The sequence below is a fragment of the Ambystoma mexicanum genome, chromosome 8 (genome assembly GCF_040938575.1).
Source record: "Ambystoma mexicanum isolate Mex_15411 chromosome 8, UKY_AmexF1_1, whole genome shotgun sequence".
Lineage (NCBI taxonomy): Eukaryota > Metazoa > Chordata > Amphibia > Caudata > Ambystomatidae > Ambystoma > Ambystoma mexicanum.
Window position 1 is genome coordinate 867842253 of NC_090929.1, and position 17235 is coordinate 867859487.

Genomic DNA, 17235 nt, shown 5'->3' on the forward strand with positions numbered 1-17235 from the left:
TCTTTATTATTTTTTTTCTGATTTAATAAAGCACATCATACATATGTTAACAGATGCACCAAAGGTGGGCCCTCACCTAGTCCCATGTCTATTTTATGCAGACGACTTGGTCCCGATGTCCAAGACGCCCAAGGGCTTGCAGCAAATGCTGGATGCCCTGGGAAGTTATGCGATACAAAACCTATTAGACATCAACTTAGACAAGACCAAATTCATGGTATGCCCAGGTACTATAGGCAAGAAAAAAATCACCGCTAGAAGCTGTCCATCAGTACATATATTTAGGAGTAAATACAATCAACTTTATGATGCCCCTTACTTGGCCTCTATAGTTTTTGAAAATGTGATTTGTGACCTCACAGGCTAAAATCCTACATGCTCGATATTGGAAGTTCTCTGGTATTGCTTTGATTACATTTTTCATTCAAAAAGTAGCTGCTCAGGTACTATTTGGAACTGAAACTAAGCCAATAATGTCTGAACATTTTTGGTTAAAGTTGGAAGGTAAAAACTGGAAAGAAGTTCTTTGTCTACCTATGGTGGCTATTGTTAGGCACGTACTGGGCATCACTTCATTGTACTGTTTATATTTATGGAAAATATGGGCCTCATTAGGACCCTGGCACTCCTGTAATGATCGGTGCCGGTACGGGACTGGCACCGTTCATTACGGGATGCCCTATTAAGGGGCCTGCTAGCGGGTCCCGCTTTTCACATCTGGTCTAACCAAACGTGAAAAGCAGGACACGCTAGCAGGCCAGGATGCTAACAACGGGCCCGTATTTAACGGGCCCGTTGTTAGCATCCTCCCCATTCCAATTGAGCCCTATGGGATTCAAATGGGAATGGGGATTGATTTTTATCGGGTCCAAGAAAAGGGCAATTACCGTGTCCGCCAAGGTCGGGATAACCCTGTTATTGCCCTTTCCTTGGACCCTGTAAAAAATCATTACCAGCGGCAGCCGTGCCCTTAATAAGGGCACAGCTACCGCCAGAGTTGTAATGAGGCCCTATGTCTCATATACAGAAAGTGTTTAACGTGTCTATATGGTAACCATCTCCTATCTGTCTTAGCAAACTATATTGATTAATCGAATCATACATTCATTCAAACTTGGAAAAAGGCTGTCACTGCTGCGCTGTTTGAGGCTAATATATCATATGATCTTTTGATTGGTTACCCAACCAAAGCAGAGAGAAGGTTACTGTTGTTCGACTGGATTAAAACTCGACAACTGTGCATGGGCATGATGTTAATCAAAACTCTTTTGCCATTAAATTTCATCGTTCGGATGTAGGTTCCTTGGTTAAATGTCCATCCACCAAATTACGAAATGTATGTTTACGAATAAGATTGAATTGGTGGCCGACATATCAGGTTTTGACCGGATGAAAAATCATCGATCAAACATTCAACATTTGTTGATTCTGCCATCAAACTGAGCAAGTAGAATTATTGAAACATTTTGTGCCTGAATGTCCCAATTTGAGAAATCAGTGGCTTTTCCAACTTAAAAACACTTTGTAAATTGCCAATCACTTGAAGTTGAAACTTTTTGGTCGATGATTTTCTCTTGCATTGAGAATAGATGTAATGCAATCCTTAAATGCCCTTTGTCTAGATGATGTTAAATAGAATGTTTGTTTTTCTTGTTTTTTTGATTTTCCTTGTTTCTTCTTGTACATCAATCTAAATGATCATTGTACAATTGTATTTTAGGAAATCTATGTTTTGTAATATATGAGATTGAAAAGTTGATAACAAAATCAACTAAATCAATAAAAATAAAAAAGGGAGTGTCAGCATGCTCTTTTCTTCTCGCCTCAGCGTTATCTGCCCAAGTCTATTTCCATCTAGGTGACATGACTGGAGGCCACATTTTGAGCTTCTTCTCTATATTCAATGATTTTAAAATGAATAAAACTTGGTACTCATTGGGGGTCATTACGAGTCGGGCGGTAGGGGATACCGGGCACCGGTAAGGAGACCGGTGCCGGTAATCCCCTACCGCCCGATATCGAGGTCTCCTAACGGGAACTGCAAGGGTGGTCAGACCACATGTCCCTTACATGTCCTGCTAAGGGACCAGGACGCAAATAACGGGCTTGCCAATCGCGAGCCCGTTATTTGTGCCCTCACCATTCCCATTGAGCCCTGTGGGGGCTCAAATGGGAATGGGGAATGGTTTGTGCAATGGGGACTTGGTCCCGCCAGGGTCGGACTTGACCGTTATGTCCCCATTGCACAACACCGGACACTGTCACGGTATGGGAGGCAGCATGGAGCTAATTGCTCCATGGCCACTGCCATACTCGTAATGACCCCCATTGTCTTTTTGCTGTACCTTGGCAGGGGCTCAGCCCATCTCTTAAATTCATTGTTTCTCTTGAAGCTCAACAACCAGTTCTCGGCAGCACTGGCCTTTTGACACTGGGCCAACCAAGCCCTCTTGGATTCTTTCTTGCTCATCAGCTACTTGTATTAACTGCGCCACACTTTCGGCTTCTCTTCTCATGGGGTCTCAGTTTGCTAAAACACGATGTGGAACATCCAGATTTCTTATGCATATAAATACCTTGGAGCATCGCCGCAATTTATTCACTATGTTTAGCCAGCTTTTATGATTACTTAGTCTACTTGCGTTACAGCAGCTGTACAATTTTTAAATGGTTTGCTTTTACTACTGTGCTCTTCACACGTATAATCTGCATTTTGGATGTGAACGTTTACTCGATTCTTACTTGGTCACTAAATTCTATATGTTCTCTTCATTTTCTCTTTTGTTTTCTTCTTCTCTGTGTGTTACTTTACGTCATGTGATGTCACCAGTCAGCTCGTTCGTCTTCTCTTGCTCTTCAGGGATCTTCCCCAAGAGACTGTCAGCTCTTTGTGGATACATAAATAAAGATTTTATCAATTGATACTTTGCTTCAAAGGCTGCTGTGTTATTAGCATCACTACAGGAGTCTTGCTTGTCACTATTTCCGTTTCCCAACATATAGGCAACGTAGGGGCAGGATTTCCAGTAGAGGCTTTTGGCTCCTCTTCTACATTCCCAGCTCTGGTTGATTCATCAACCACTCTTTCATCTGTCTCCACATCTAGACATCCTCTCTTGAAGAAGTGCTTCTGGGGGGGTCCTTATCTTCAACACACCCTTCAAAGATCCTACTGATTTTAGATGGTCATCAATGCAGCAGGTCAATCTCTGATCTCTTCATAAATCAGTCGCTTGGGATTTAGCCCAGATTCAAAATCAATCATAACCTTCGTTCCTACTGCTTTCTTTGTTGTCTTCTTACACTTTGTGATTAGTATCCTGACCACACAGAATACAAGCATTATCATGACCAGTAATGCTCCAAGAAACTTGAAAATGTTTGCCATCCACTGTGGAATCCATGAAAAGATCGATGCAAACCAGCTGTCGTCTGCAGTGTCTGCCACTTCATCTTCCATCTTGGTGTGTAAGTTCGTCAGCAATGTTATAGCCTCTGTCAAAGTCCCATTCTTGTCATCGTGCGAAGGTATGAATGTGCAACATGATTCTCTGATTTTGAAACAACCACCTTCATCCATTGCTGTGATCATGTCCAAGACATATATATTCTGGAGTGTCATCAGTTTTATAGCTTCCAGCTCTTCTTTGATCACGTTGAATCCCTTTATGGTAGTGGTAATTGTCTGCAAAAGCTCCCATCTGGTTATTTGTAACCATTTAGCATTTTCCATCGTCTGGGTCCCTGGCATAAAGATTGTCGTAAATACTGACGCAGTCTTGCTGAACAACCAGTGCTCATATGGAATGGCATTGAAAGCGTCCATTGACTTGACTGAGAAATAGTTCTATCTCTTTGTTCGATTGAGAAATCCAAGTGACCTCTTCTTCATTAGATGGCATTAACCTTTGGAAACTCTCCAAAGTTCAGGTTGCTTCTTGGAATCACGAATGTTGGAACATGAATGATCACTATAGAACATAGTCCTCCACAATCTCTGGGTAGTTTTATATAAGCTCTGGATCCACAAGCCCAGTAGTGGTCCATTATCACTACTGTCCCTTCCTTCATTCCTGGTACATCAAAGATTTGTCCGCATTGTTGATTCCTTAGGATGTTTCAACCCACGCATCCAAGACCTACAACATCATTGTGCATTACTGACATGGGAAACATCATAATGGCCACCGGAAAGCATGCTGCTGGCCAGAAATCACCAGAAAGTGCGCAGTGAGAACCTGACAGACAGGCTGCCATCTTCTTTTGCCTCTGTCAGTGTCAATACAGGAGACCATTGCAAGCCCATCATTTGGCTGCCCACAGAACAAAAGCAGACAAAGGAATACAGAGCTGTTCAACAATTAATTTTCTTTATTGCCAAAATTGCTAAAATCATAGGCATGAAACCACCAAAAAAATCCAACTTCTGGTTGGGTGTTCTACATTACTCTACTGCAGAATCAAAATCAATACAATGTTAGCAAGGATCATATGCTATCAAGTAAAACCCCCTTTTTGAAATGTATTAATTTAAGGCAGCTGTCAAAAATGGGTGAAATACCGGTGCCCGACACTGCCCGGAGTTAGAGATCTAAATTCTGACAGGAGACTTGTATTTCAGGAGCTAAACAGTGAACCTGAGTTAGCTGGGACTTCAAAGGCTTGCTTGTCCATGAGAAGTCTTCACACTTGGTCATCTCAGCAAGAAGGCAGGAAATCACAAGGTTCTGTTAATCAAATGGAGAGTGGCACCCTGGACTGATGCCCTGCTAGCAGGAAAACCAGACAAAGGATTCCTTCAGCTGAATAGGGTATGCTGATTTTGGGTGTGAACTGCCAACACTGCCCTGGGGGAAGGCAAGACATCTGATCTCTGAGTCAAGCCAAGTTTCTAGGGGCGGGGACAAACCAATGGGTGTACTGCAGTGGAGGCAAATGTATGTTTTATTAAATTGCTTATAAAATATTGTATCGAGTTAACAGAAATGTACAATTTGGGGATTCTTAATATGAAAAATGCACCCACGATTTGAGACTAAACTGGACGTTGTGGGATATTCTGAGGCCAAGCCCTGTAACCTCAAAACTTACTATAATATGCCCAGAGAGGGTGTGTACCTCCGTGTCAGATTTGATGAAACACCAATATTGCGAAACCCATGAAAATCGCAAATAAGTTGTCATTTCTGAACCCAAGCTCTTAGAAAGAGCAGGGTTGAACAGAGACCTGTCTTAATTAATGTGCAAAGTGTACATGTAATTTCAACAACTTGTGTATCTGGGAAGCATGTCTGGTTATGAAAAAAAAAATCTAAGTAAATGCTAAGGGGAGGGACTTCAGTCAAGCCATAAACATAGCATCACTCTGACTCATTCTGACTCACTACTCTGTTCTCCAGTCAGGTCACAGTAAATCCTTTAACCTATCAGGATCCTCAGTGGGTTGGCCATAGAAAGACAGCCTTCCCACCCACTTTCAAAAGACATAAAAAGAACCACTGAGACCCATATAGGGACATTCATTTTCCACTCTTTAATCAATTTCTGTGCAGCACGCTGCCCGACCATATCCAGAACTTAGACTCCAGATAGACTCCAGAACTTGAAGCAGAGAGGCCTGAACCAAAAGCTGAATCCTTCTCAGCAGGCCTCAGAATCCAGCAACCTAACTAAACTATTCAACAGCCGGGCGAGCTGTTTGATTCTGGTTACAACCCTGTGCCAGAACCCGTCAGACCCAGACCAGACAGCTGTGCAGTGCCGATAGCAGACCAGAGGCCCCACTGTGAGCAGAACCAGTGCTAGAGACTGTCCCGTGGCGAGAGAACCGCAGTCCAAACCTGACCAGATCTGTGACGAGGTCCATTCCAGTCCAAAACTAGGAGTGAGTATCCAGCCAAGAACTTTGCATAGTCATCTCTTAGTCTAAAGTAATCTCATCCTATCCATTTCAACCTATTTAGAACTGCATAGAAATCGTGTGTCCATTCTGTGATTTCAAACCTGAAAAATTGTCATCTGTCATTCTGAAATCTTGACTTCATTTTGGAAAATCTACCTCCATTAAAAAAACGTCCGCATCTTTTGAACCGTACGTCCTAGAAGTGAGATTTAACTGTCATTTTAAAGCTAAGAACCTAAAACGACCTTCCAACTCCTTATAGTTTTTCTGTAATCGAGATCGACGCCCTCGGAAAAAGTGCCGCAAATTGCAATTTGACTCAATTTCACCACTTGTAAAAATAGCTGCTTCTTGCTTTCCACTGCTGAAATTCGTTTTCACTCTGATAATCATTCCTGAATCATTGCTAGTGTTGACCTGAACTAATTCAAAGTAGCTATCACCTACCCTGAATCTCCTATAGGGAATTAAAATCATTTTTAGCATATTTTTCACTTCATTGCAACCACATTTAAAAGTATTTGGCCTGTGTTTTAAAATCATCCCTGTTTCTCTAAGCTTGCTGGGGGGAACGGGAACTGAACTGCTTCTGATTGTATTCCTGAAAACTTGTGTGCCGTCATTTCCATCTTTTCATATTGCATAGGGGGGGAGTGAGTTGTCACAAAGGAAAAAGTGATCAGATTATCTCTTGTTGAAACCATATCCACTTTATTTCTGTGCTGCATTCTTTCCATCATTGCTTTTCCTTGAAACCAAACAAAGTATTCTGCGCTACCTTATCCTTTCTATACCAACTCCTGAGTAATTAAGAAATTGTGCTACTGTAATATTATCCATTGTTGATCACTGTTCATACTCATAAGTGTGCTATCAAATATTAATTTATTCATAAAAGTGATATATATATATATATTGTTTAATTTTTCCAATAAACCTTTTAATTTGCAAAACAAACCTACTTCTTGGCTCAGTGAGGTCAGGGGGATTCAAAGAGAGGGGCATTATATAAGGGTTTATCATCCAGATTTAAGAACTTGACATAAAATCTATAAATAAGGGCTTCCATTGGGCATCCCAGACTAGGCATTGACTTAGTTGGATTGCTGAATTGAAGTTACTTACAGAGTGGGGGCTCGGAGCCGGGGATTCTAGATTAGATCTACCACTTGTGCAGCTTAATACAGTGTGCTAACTGACAAGATACAAAAATCCTGTTGGATCACCACGCTGTGTTCCGCTGTAAAAACACTCCTCAAAGGAACGCTCTAAGGAAACGGTCTGTTTTGCAAAATAAAATACTAACTTCTCTAAGTCAGGAAGGAAATCAATTTCCAGAATGACGACACTGGTAGACATCAAAATAGCGAGAGAGCGCCTCTTACATAAGCTATTTGTGAGAGGTGAGTGGACTCAGCAGGACCAGACGGTGTGGTTGCAGGCAATCGAGACCTTCATGAGCTGGAATGTCAGCGGTCTAGGCAACTACAGAAAGATGCAGAAAATACAACTCTATGCGGAGCGTCATAGCGTTCAAGTCCTATGTTTACAAGAAACCCATGCTCGCTCCGAGCAGTGCGAGAAATTCGCTAAACAGTGGGGACCCCAGAGGTACTATACAAACTACTCCACTCAAAGTAGAGGTACCCTCACTCTAATTTATAGGAACATTAGATTCAGTTGCTCCCAGTCGCATGTGGATCCCCTGGGAAGATATGTACTTATTGTTGGTAAACTGCAAGATCTGGAGGTGGCTGTTCTGAATCTATATGGACCTAACATTGATGACCCTGACTTTTACCTGCACCTAGCCTTGATTCTTGAAAGTTACCCCCAGATCCCAATCATATGGGGTGGAGACTTCAACACGATCTTAGATGTCACCCTAGACAGGTCGGGCTCTAGACCTCGTCAGCTCTCAAGGGCAGTTCACAACTATACCCCGACTTGCTGTGGTTGACGCTTGGCGCCTAATGTACCCCGACTCCCGCATGTACACCTATTATTCCTCAGTCCACGATTCCCACTCTAGAATAGATAGATGGCTCGTATCTGACATACTAATTAGATGCCTATCCCACCTGGCAATCCTCCCCAGGACATTGTCCGATCACTCCCCGGTGGTCATCTCTCTAACCTGGGGGCATGACTCTGGAAAGACTAGGCAATGGAAAATGAGACCCCATGTCCTCCTGGACCAAACCTTCGCCTCCGAACTTGAGTCCTCCAACGAGGAGTTTTTTGAGTTCAACACAGATTCAGTATCCTCACGGTCCACCCTCTGGGAATCGTTCAAAGCATACGTCAGGGGTATCGCCATATCTAAAGGTTGTGGTATTCTGAAACATATTCGGGTGGATACCGCTGACAGCGAATCATCCCTGGCCACCCTGGAATCCCAATATGCACAAGATCACTCTCCCACGGCACTGGCAACACTGGGTCGGGAGCTGGATAGATTCCGCGGCCTTGCAGAGCGTGAGATTAAATTCCTTGATGGTCCCCGGGCAGTTAGACGATACGGGGAGGGCGAGCGGCCAGGCCGTGTACTGGCCAGGCTAATTCGCCACGAGTTTGGCACTCCCAACATCCCGGCAATTGAAAGGGCCGACGGTACGCTGGCTACCTCATCTCAGGACATCAACACAGAGTTCCTTACATTTTACACATCCCTATATGCGAAAGCCGATGAGCCCTGTGTCTCAGAAATAAACGCTTACCTGGAGGAACTCCATCTCACGGCCCTATCTATGGATGCTTCCGCTTCCTTAGAGAGACCCTTCACCATCGAAGAGCTGACCGAGGCCATCGAGGCACTTGCTGCGGGCAAGGACCCCGGCCCAGACGGTCTCCCCATGGACTTTTACAAGCGGTATAAATCTATCTTGGCTCCACAATTACTAGCACTATGGGAGGAGGCCTGCGAAGTAGGCACACTCCCCCCTCTTTCCGTGAGGCCATGATAGCAGTTCTCCTGGGGGGCGTGGCCTGGAGCTCATGGCGTGTAGTGGCTGAGTCGCAGAGGTCTGGCCGAGACGCCGCATCTGGATCCTTTCGCCTGATTTAAGCCGCATCCATGAAGATGAAAAGCGGCTACGAGTGCAGCTGAACCGGCCCCCGACGGGACCTTGCAGTTTCTGGGGGAATCGGAGTCTCGGTGCCTGAGAATTCGCCTCTGAAAAGTTCTCCCCTTCCTCCCTCAGATGAGTTCTAAGATGGCGGCTTGCCTCTGAATTCGGCGCCGAGCGGAGCAGCGACCCCCTTCACGGCCGCTTCAGTGTATAAGCTTGGAGGCACGTCGGAGGCCAGTCGCAGATGCCGTTGTGCCCAACCTCCCACCTCAGCACGCCTTGGCAGCTGTCCCTGGCGAACCACACCACACCGCAGGCTGCAGCGAAACCCCACCCCCACTGACGAGGGAGAGATAAGCCAGCCGGGGAGACAAGCGGAGGTCCCAGCCCTGAATCACTGGGAGCGGACCGCTGCTACCAACCCCAGATGCAATTGGGGTGAACCCTGACCCACGATTAGGAGGAGAGTTGCAGTCTCGGAGCCCGCCAGCCACGCAATAAGAAGGCGACACACGGACTTCACGGGATCGGGGAAGCCCGGTCCCGAACTCAGCCCCAGCGTGGAACTTGAGGTGAGGAGAACTGCGGGAGGGACGCACAACCAGCTGGGCCACTGAACCTTCCACTAAAGTGGACTATAGCCGCACGCCACTGGCACGTCCACAGGCACCCTCTGGAACATACCTTAATAATATAAACAGATCCATCTGGCCTAAGTGGACATTTTCAGGAGTGCACTGCACGCCATTCACCGACTCTCCATTAAACTCTGGTGCCAATCTGAATAACGCCCTCTGGACGCTGGGAGCCTTGTGAACAGCCCCCTCAGAACCGCTGCCACGAAGGAGAATGCTCCCCTAGAATTAATCTGGGAACCTGACTTTGCCAAGCCAACGAGGCCCTCCCAGGAGGCACTCTAAGCTACCCAGGGTCTCCCAGCGGAACCCTGGTCACGAATCTCACGAGTACCCACTCCTCTGCTGGCACCTCCAGGCCAACGCGGTGCATGGTCACATCACAGGCCCTTCAAAATGTCCACCAGAAACAAGGCAAAGAGAACCACCATGGATGCTTACGTATCCACCAAAGCGAAGTCCCCTCCACGACCAGGACCCTCTACCCCAGCCCAAGCAAACGCACTGGAATCCTCGCAAAATCAAGCCCAGGTGCTGGAAGCTATTGCATCCCTGCGGACTCCAGAATTAGTGAGTTCAAATCGGAACTACAACTCATGCGGCAAGATGCCCGTAATTTAACTGAAAGAGTGACAACGGCTGAGACGACCATAAAAGAAACGTCCGATAACACAAAGGAAATGAACACTAAAGTGGTCGACCTGGAAAGAAAGGTAGCCGTACTTGAAGACAGGGCAGAGGAGGCAGAGGGCCGGGCCAGGCGCAGTAACGTCAGGATACTGGGAGTCCCTGAGGGAACCGAGGGATCGAACCCAACGGCCTACATAGAGTCCCTGATACAACAAGGGGTAGGGGCCGAGAAGTTAACACAAGGATTCTCGGTTGAAAGGGCGCATAGGTCCCTACAGAAAAGACCACCACCCGGTTCCCATCCCTGCCCTATAATTGCTAAAATACTACATTTCCAAGACAGAGAAGTCATCTTACGCCACTCTAGGGAGGAGGGACCCATCGAAAGGGGAGACGCCAAGATATCCATCTATCCCGATTACACCCAGAAAGTCCAGAGGGAGAGAAACTCATTCCTGCCGATTAAAGCACGCCTCAGGTGCCTGAATTTGAAATATATGCTGTTATATCCCTCCAGGCTGAAGGTGATTCATAAGGGCCATGCTATCTTTTTGGAGACCACGGCAGCCGCCAATATGTGGCTGGAGGACAACAACTTAGCAGACGGAAGAGGCGACCAACCATTGGAAAACTGAGGAGCCCTCGTCGTAAAAGGTCCAAGATAGGGATCGACACACGACCCGCAAGATAATGCAGGCATAAAGCACATAAGAACCAAGTAGGTAAACCAAACAACAGTTAGCCACATAGATGCGGTCCTCGCTCGGCCCCACGCCAGGCACAGGGCCCTACCCCCACAAACAGTTTGCGGGCAGGTCAGCCGCCTGTCTGACCCCGCTCGTGCCTGATACCCGGATGGGCTCAGACGGTACGAGAGCACCTGAGTACCGAGAGGAGTATGGAGTGGCTGGGCGCACAAGTTCAAGTTTTGTTAAATGTTTTGTTAGTTATGCAGTCTTCAATATACCGAGAAGGGAACGGAATGAGACCGGGTAGTCTCGGAGAGCAGCAAAGGGAGCACGTTGGAACCCAAGTTTGGAGTACCAAAACCATGAGCTACAGCCGTCCCCGGTCACCAGGGGGGACCGGAATGAAACGCTCAATATACCGACGGAATGGCATCCCAACTTAAAGTGATGACATGGAACGTGAGAGGAATGGGCACATACTTGAGAAGGAACCGAATCCACTCTTACCTGCGCAGAAAAAAGATCTCGATCGCAATTCTCCAAGAGACTCATCTTATGGAGGAATCCACATCCAAATTAGCTGAGCGCTGGGGTGGGACCGGGAGAGGGGCACCTTACTCCAAGTTTGCTAGAGGAGTATTCACTTGGGTAAACCCGACAGTGCCATTCCAACTACTGGACTTTGAAGCCGATAAAGAGGGCAGATACCTAATAATGCGGGGGATTATCAAAGGCAAAACGATATGCTTAGTAAACTCATACCTACCACAATTTGGAATACCGGCACATCTGCAACTGCTAACCACTAAAATGACAATCCATAGAGATAGTTTATTTATCTGGGGAGGTGATTTTAATTGCATCAGGAACGGAACCATGGACAGATCGGACCCTCCCGTCAACCATACAACGCTGCAACCAAAGCACTAAACAGCACAATGGAACATCTCGACCTGGTGGATATTTGGAAGGAGCAACACCACACTGTAAAGAACTACTCCTACTACTCGGCCCCACATAAGGTCCACACGAGGATCGATTACTTGCTCATTGATCGGGAACTGGCACAACAGGTTGAATCCACAGCGTACCTAGGCAGATCAATATCTGACCACTCGCCGCTGGTTATGCAATGGTCAATCAGAGGACCCAGACCACCAATTCCGATATGGAGAATGCCATCGGCAGCACTTACAGACCAAACATTCAAGGAGGAACTGGGCACCAAACTGGAAGACTACCTAGACATCAACAAAGGCTCAGTGGCAAGCTGGGGCACATTATGGGTGGCTATGAAAGTGGTGACAAGGGGAGAGGTGATATCTGGAGCGGGAGGCATCCGCAAACAACTGAAGGCAGAACTAGAAGATCTAGAAACCAAGATCACGAGCCTCGAATCTGAAATCGACACCACATCGGACACTGAGGTCGAGTTAAGAAAAACACGGGAAGAATGCCTCTCTGCCTGGAATAGGTTGTCCAAATTCGACTACACGACTTACACAGCCAAGGCGCACAAGGAAGCGGATAAGCCTGGTAGAATGTTGGCCTGGCAATGCAAACGGGAGTCTCCAAAGCACCTCCCAACCGAAATTACGGTTGAAAGAGGGACAAATCACAAGACACAGCATGACATCAATAGTGCTTTTGCAGATTTGTACTCCAAATTGTATGCTCACGACAACAAGATACCAGGGGAAGACATAAGAGCCACTGTAGAGGAGATAGGGCTCCCAAGACTGTCAGCAGACCAAAGAGGCCAAAATTACCACAGAGGACGTGACGGAGGCGATCAGATCGCTGGCTACATGTAAAGCCCCCGGGAGCGATGAACTCCCACCAGAGTTTTACAAAACATATGAAGCGACCCTCACCCCGATCCTACATGAGGTGTATTCAGAGGCCTATGAAACCGGAATCCTACCTGTTGGGTATTTTGTGTAGATTGGGGGCCTGGCAGTATTTTATTACCACCAAAAATAATAATTTAGTAAAAATCACTCCCTACATTCAGATTGGGCCATGTACAACAATAACACAGTGGATATGCATTATTTCAGCACACAGACCTATTTAGATGGTATGTGCGGTTGGTATGCGTGGTTGGTTTGCGTGGTTGGTTGGTATGGTGGTGAGCATAATTCCTTTGGTTTATTTGTGGCCTCAATATCCAGAACCCCTTGTTTTTGTTTAGTTTGTTCTTGTGATCACCTCAGGCCTACATTTCAGAAATACCACATTTTCATTTTTGGTGTGCCACCATGGGCAATTCTCACTGAATTATCTACAACAATGAGCTACATGTGGTATTTTTCACTAACTTATATACGATAGTGAACTATGTCCCGGGCCTCCCTTTCTGCCGACTCATAGACCTCCGGCAGACTACAACACACTCAGTTATTTATAATTGCTCATACTGAATGACATGCACACAGCTGCAGCCAAATCTTATTTTTAGCTACCTTAAAAATGACAATTGCACTGTCTAAACATCTCCCCACATCATCAGCACTGTATTGGTAAATATAAAACACACCACCCGTCTGCTTTCAGATATTTTTGTGTATTATAAAAGTTGCATTGAAACACGATCTCACTCTTTACAGAAATAAATGAAATAGCACAATAACAGCATTATTTGTGATACACTGAAAAGAGAGTGGCAGGGAACAAGAATTCAATTTGCAACATTAAACACGTGGGTAAAGCACAGAAATCTCCTTTCCTACACTGACTGAATATTTCCGTACACACTCAGCCCCCACACCTCAGCGAGATAATCACCAGGCTTATTCAGCATGTAACTTCTTTGGCTGTTTGCCTTCTGGAGGGGTTCACCCAGCAAGGACAAGCATTTACTGTCACTCAAACTGGGACTTGTTAACTGGAAATCCCAGTCTCTGCAACCAAGTTGAATCTGCTTTAGGAAACAGGCATCCCCAGCTATCAACCCAGCCCTTCTTCGAGCTGTGTCAAGATGTCTCTCCCTAGCTCCTTCCTCGAGATTAAACAAGAAAACTCTGGTTACCTCCTACCAAAGGATCCTAACCAATAAAATTCTATCATGCCCCAACCACCCTCTGCACACAATGGCTTGGCTTATACAGTTGCAACTGTAACCAAACTGATGTCCTGCTTATTCGAGGTCTTTGCTTCCTGCAGTTACTGTGGACAGAACAGCAGAGTAAAAAGAAAAAAAAAACTGAATGTGCATTTAAATAATGACTTTCAGAGCCTGTCATTTTCCATTCATGTTGCACTGAAGAACACATTATTATTAGTGGGTTATGATCAGTTAATGATGTTAGGGTTATGATGTTAGGGTTATGATTAGTTGTTAATGATGTTAGTTTATTAATTTTCAAATGTGTCTCTTGCAACATAGGCATTTCAGGTGAAAAATAGTGCGCATTTTGAATGTACACATGTGTGCTTTTAACTGTGAAAAAAAATTATTTGCATTTTACATGTAAAAATCATTTTTGACTGAATAACCTGCCCTCACTTATATGTCCATGTTACACTGGCAACACATAGCTTGAAACAATTGCATCATAGCAATGCACCAAACCCATGCAGTGGTACTGCATAAAAAAAAAAAAATAATGCTACACATTGATCCTGTGCAGTAGTGCTGTACTTTGTGTTGTAACAAGCTAAATAACCTTACATACCCTCCTTTTTTAGAACTTGGCTACGATCCAAGCCAATTTTTAAAAAAACAAGTTTGCTCCCCATCCTTCTTTTAAAATGCATGTGTATTGGGATATCTTTCTCTTCCTGACGTAGCTACCAAAATCAGCAACATTTTCATTTTTACTGATAGCACAATCAACCAACCACCCATGATTAGCACCAGGACAGCCAAACCCACTATTGAGCATTCCCCCCAGGTTCCCCAATTAAATCTTTCCACTTCTATTATCCCCAGATTACTAACTGTAATATTGTTTTTTCTCAGATACATTTTTATAACATGTTTTTCTTTGTGATTCAATAAAAACTCCACATCCGGATCTATTGGAAAAGTGTCCCTTTGAAGAAATCGATATTTTCCACTTGGCTTTCCCAAATATCGTTTGTTACATGAAACAATGTTAACCCTCCAATTGACACAATTGTATCCTTTGGAACCTGTAAATAAAAAACATTATATTTCACCTGTTTAACCACGTATGTTCCATGGTTCAAATGTACTACTGTCATGTTCTTTAAGCAGGTGCTGACCAACCATTTACCTCTGACCATTTTAGCCTGTGCCAGTTCTTCACTCCCCATATTGCTCATAATCACCTCACATCCTTCTGATATACTTGGGTCAGATTTCAAACCACAAATAGCATCTGTGGCATCAGGAACAAACGGTTTACCTGGGCACATATAATTTTGTTCTTTAAATTTGACACATGTTTCCAAATTTGGTATTAAATAAACTTCAGGCTCCCATGACTGAAATGCCACCACTTCTGGAGTCTTAATCTTAATAAATGTGTCCTCTTGCCAAAATCCTACGTTGTGTACCCACTTCGTTTGATAAATAAGTTCAGGAGCTACATATGGTATGCATAGTAGAAATCCAATTTCCAACCTTTCCAGGTCCACATATAATGGCATCGCATTACCCATTTCAAATGCAATTTTTACCTGTACAACATCAATTTCCCTCCTGGTCAGTCTTTCTATCATTTGATGAACAATATCCTGCGAAACAAAATACAAGGGGATATGTCCTTGAATCAATTGTGAAACTGCAGTTTGAACTTCTCTCATATAATTCGTTAATAGTCTATCAACAGGACTCATTATGTTCAATATTTCATTTAAAGTTCTGTCATGCTTAATAATTATCTTCGTTGCCCGTTGCATCACATCCGCTTGTTCATTTAGAATGATTGCAGTTTCATTTATGAATCTTACTTGTTCATCCAGTCCCCCTCTAATCCCATCTAATGTTTTTTGTATTATTTCTAGGTCAATACTCAGTTGTTGCGCTTTAGTACTCAGTGTTCCTACCGAAATAGCATTGGCTGTTGATATTGTGGTACCTATTATGGCTCCAACTATAGACATTACCAATGATATCGCAAGCATCACCGCACCTCTCTTTCCTTCCCTATTCTTAATGTCTGCTGAATTCACAAATGTTTTCTCCAATTGCATCAATATATCTCTTTTCGACTGCTTAGCGTCCTCTTTTCTTATTTCCAGCCACTCTTTAGTCTGTTCAATTTTAATGCCGGTATTGTTCAAATGTTTTTCAATCAAAATCTCAGGATTCAATGGTATGTAGATATTTTGGAAAATCATCCTTCTATCACTCATGATGAATCCTGGTGCCTCTTCCACCGCAATACCAGATGCTGGTCCAGGTTCAATGACAACCTGTGCTTCTGAATTCTTGAAGATCCCTCCAAATATCATCATCATTAAACATATCGTTGGTGTCATCTTCAATGCTGATCGCTTTGCAGCCTTGGTCTTCGCCCCCCCCTCGGGGCTTTCCCGGAATCCGTCCACGTGGGCTCCAGGACTCCATCGTCTCCTGTGACCTCCGGTATAAATAGTCAATGTTCTAAACCAAAATAGAAAAGAAACAGATTAAGTATATAGCACAATACTAACTTCACCCTTTTGCCAAAAATAAAACATTTTTTTTCCCTGAAATTAAACACAGGATAAAAAGAAAATAAGCATACATGAAACAACATTTTAAATTCAATGCATTTTCATTCTGCACACCGACCATGAGCTTCCATTATATATATATATATATTTTTTTTTAACTTTTTTATATTATTTATTTATTTATTTATTTTATATATATATTATATATATTTACATATGTTACAGTGTTTATGTGCCATTATAATAATCAACTTTTTAACTTCTCTGTCACTGCCTCCTGACTGTACCCATTTATTTTACCTTTTTGTGTTCAAGGGACTTTCTGTTGTATTGTGTGCATCAGTGGGCAGTAGCCCCAGGGCTTTCTGTTTCTACATGCTCAAGCCGCCTGATCTCGTGTCTGGGATGGCATGGCTTGATCTGATTTACATGGACAAACTGCTCTATCGCTGTTTCACCTTCATTCTTCAAAATGTTATACACTACAGGAGAGATCTTATCTATAATTCGAAATGGCCCCTGCCAGGCTGCTAGAAATTTAGAATTTTTCTGTTTACTTTTTCCAAAATGAAACTTGTACACCTGATCCCCTACACTGTATTCTCTCACTGATGTTCTTTTATCATAGTATGTCTTAGCGCTGTCAGCAGCTCTTTCCAGATTTCTCTGCACAAAAGAAA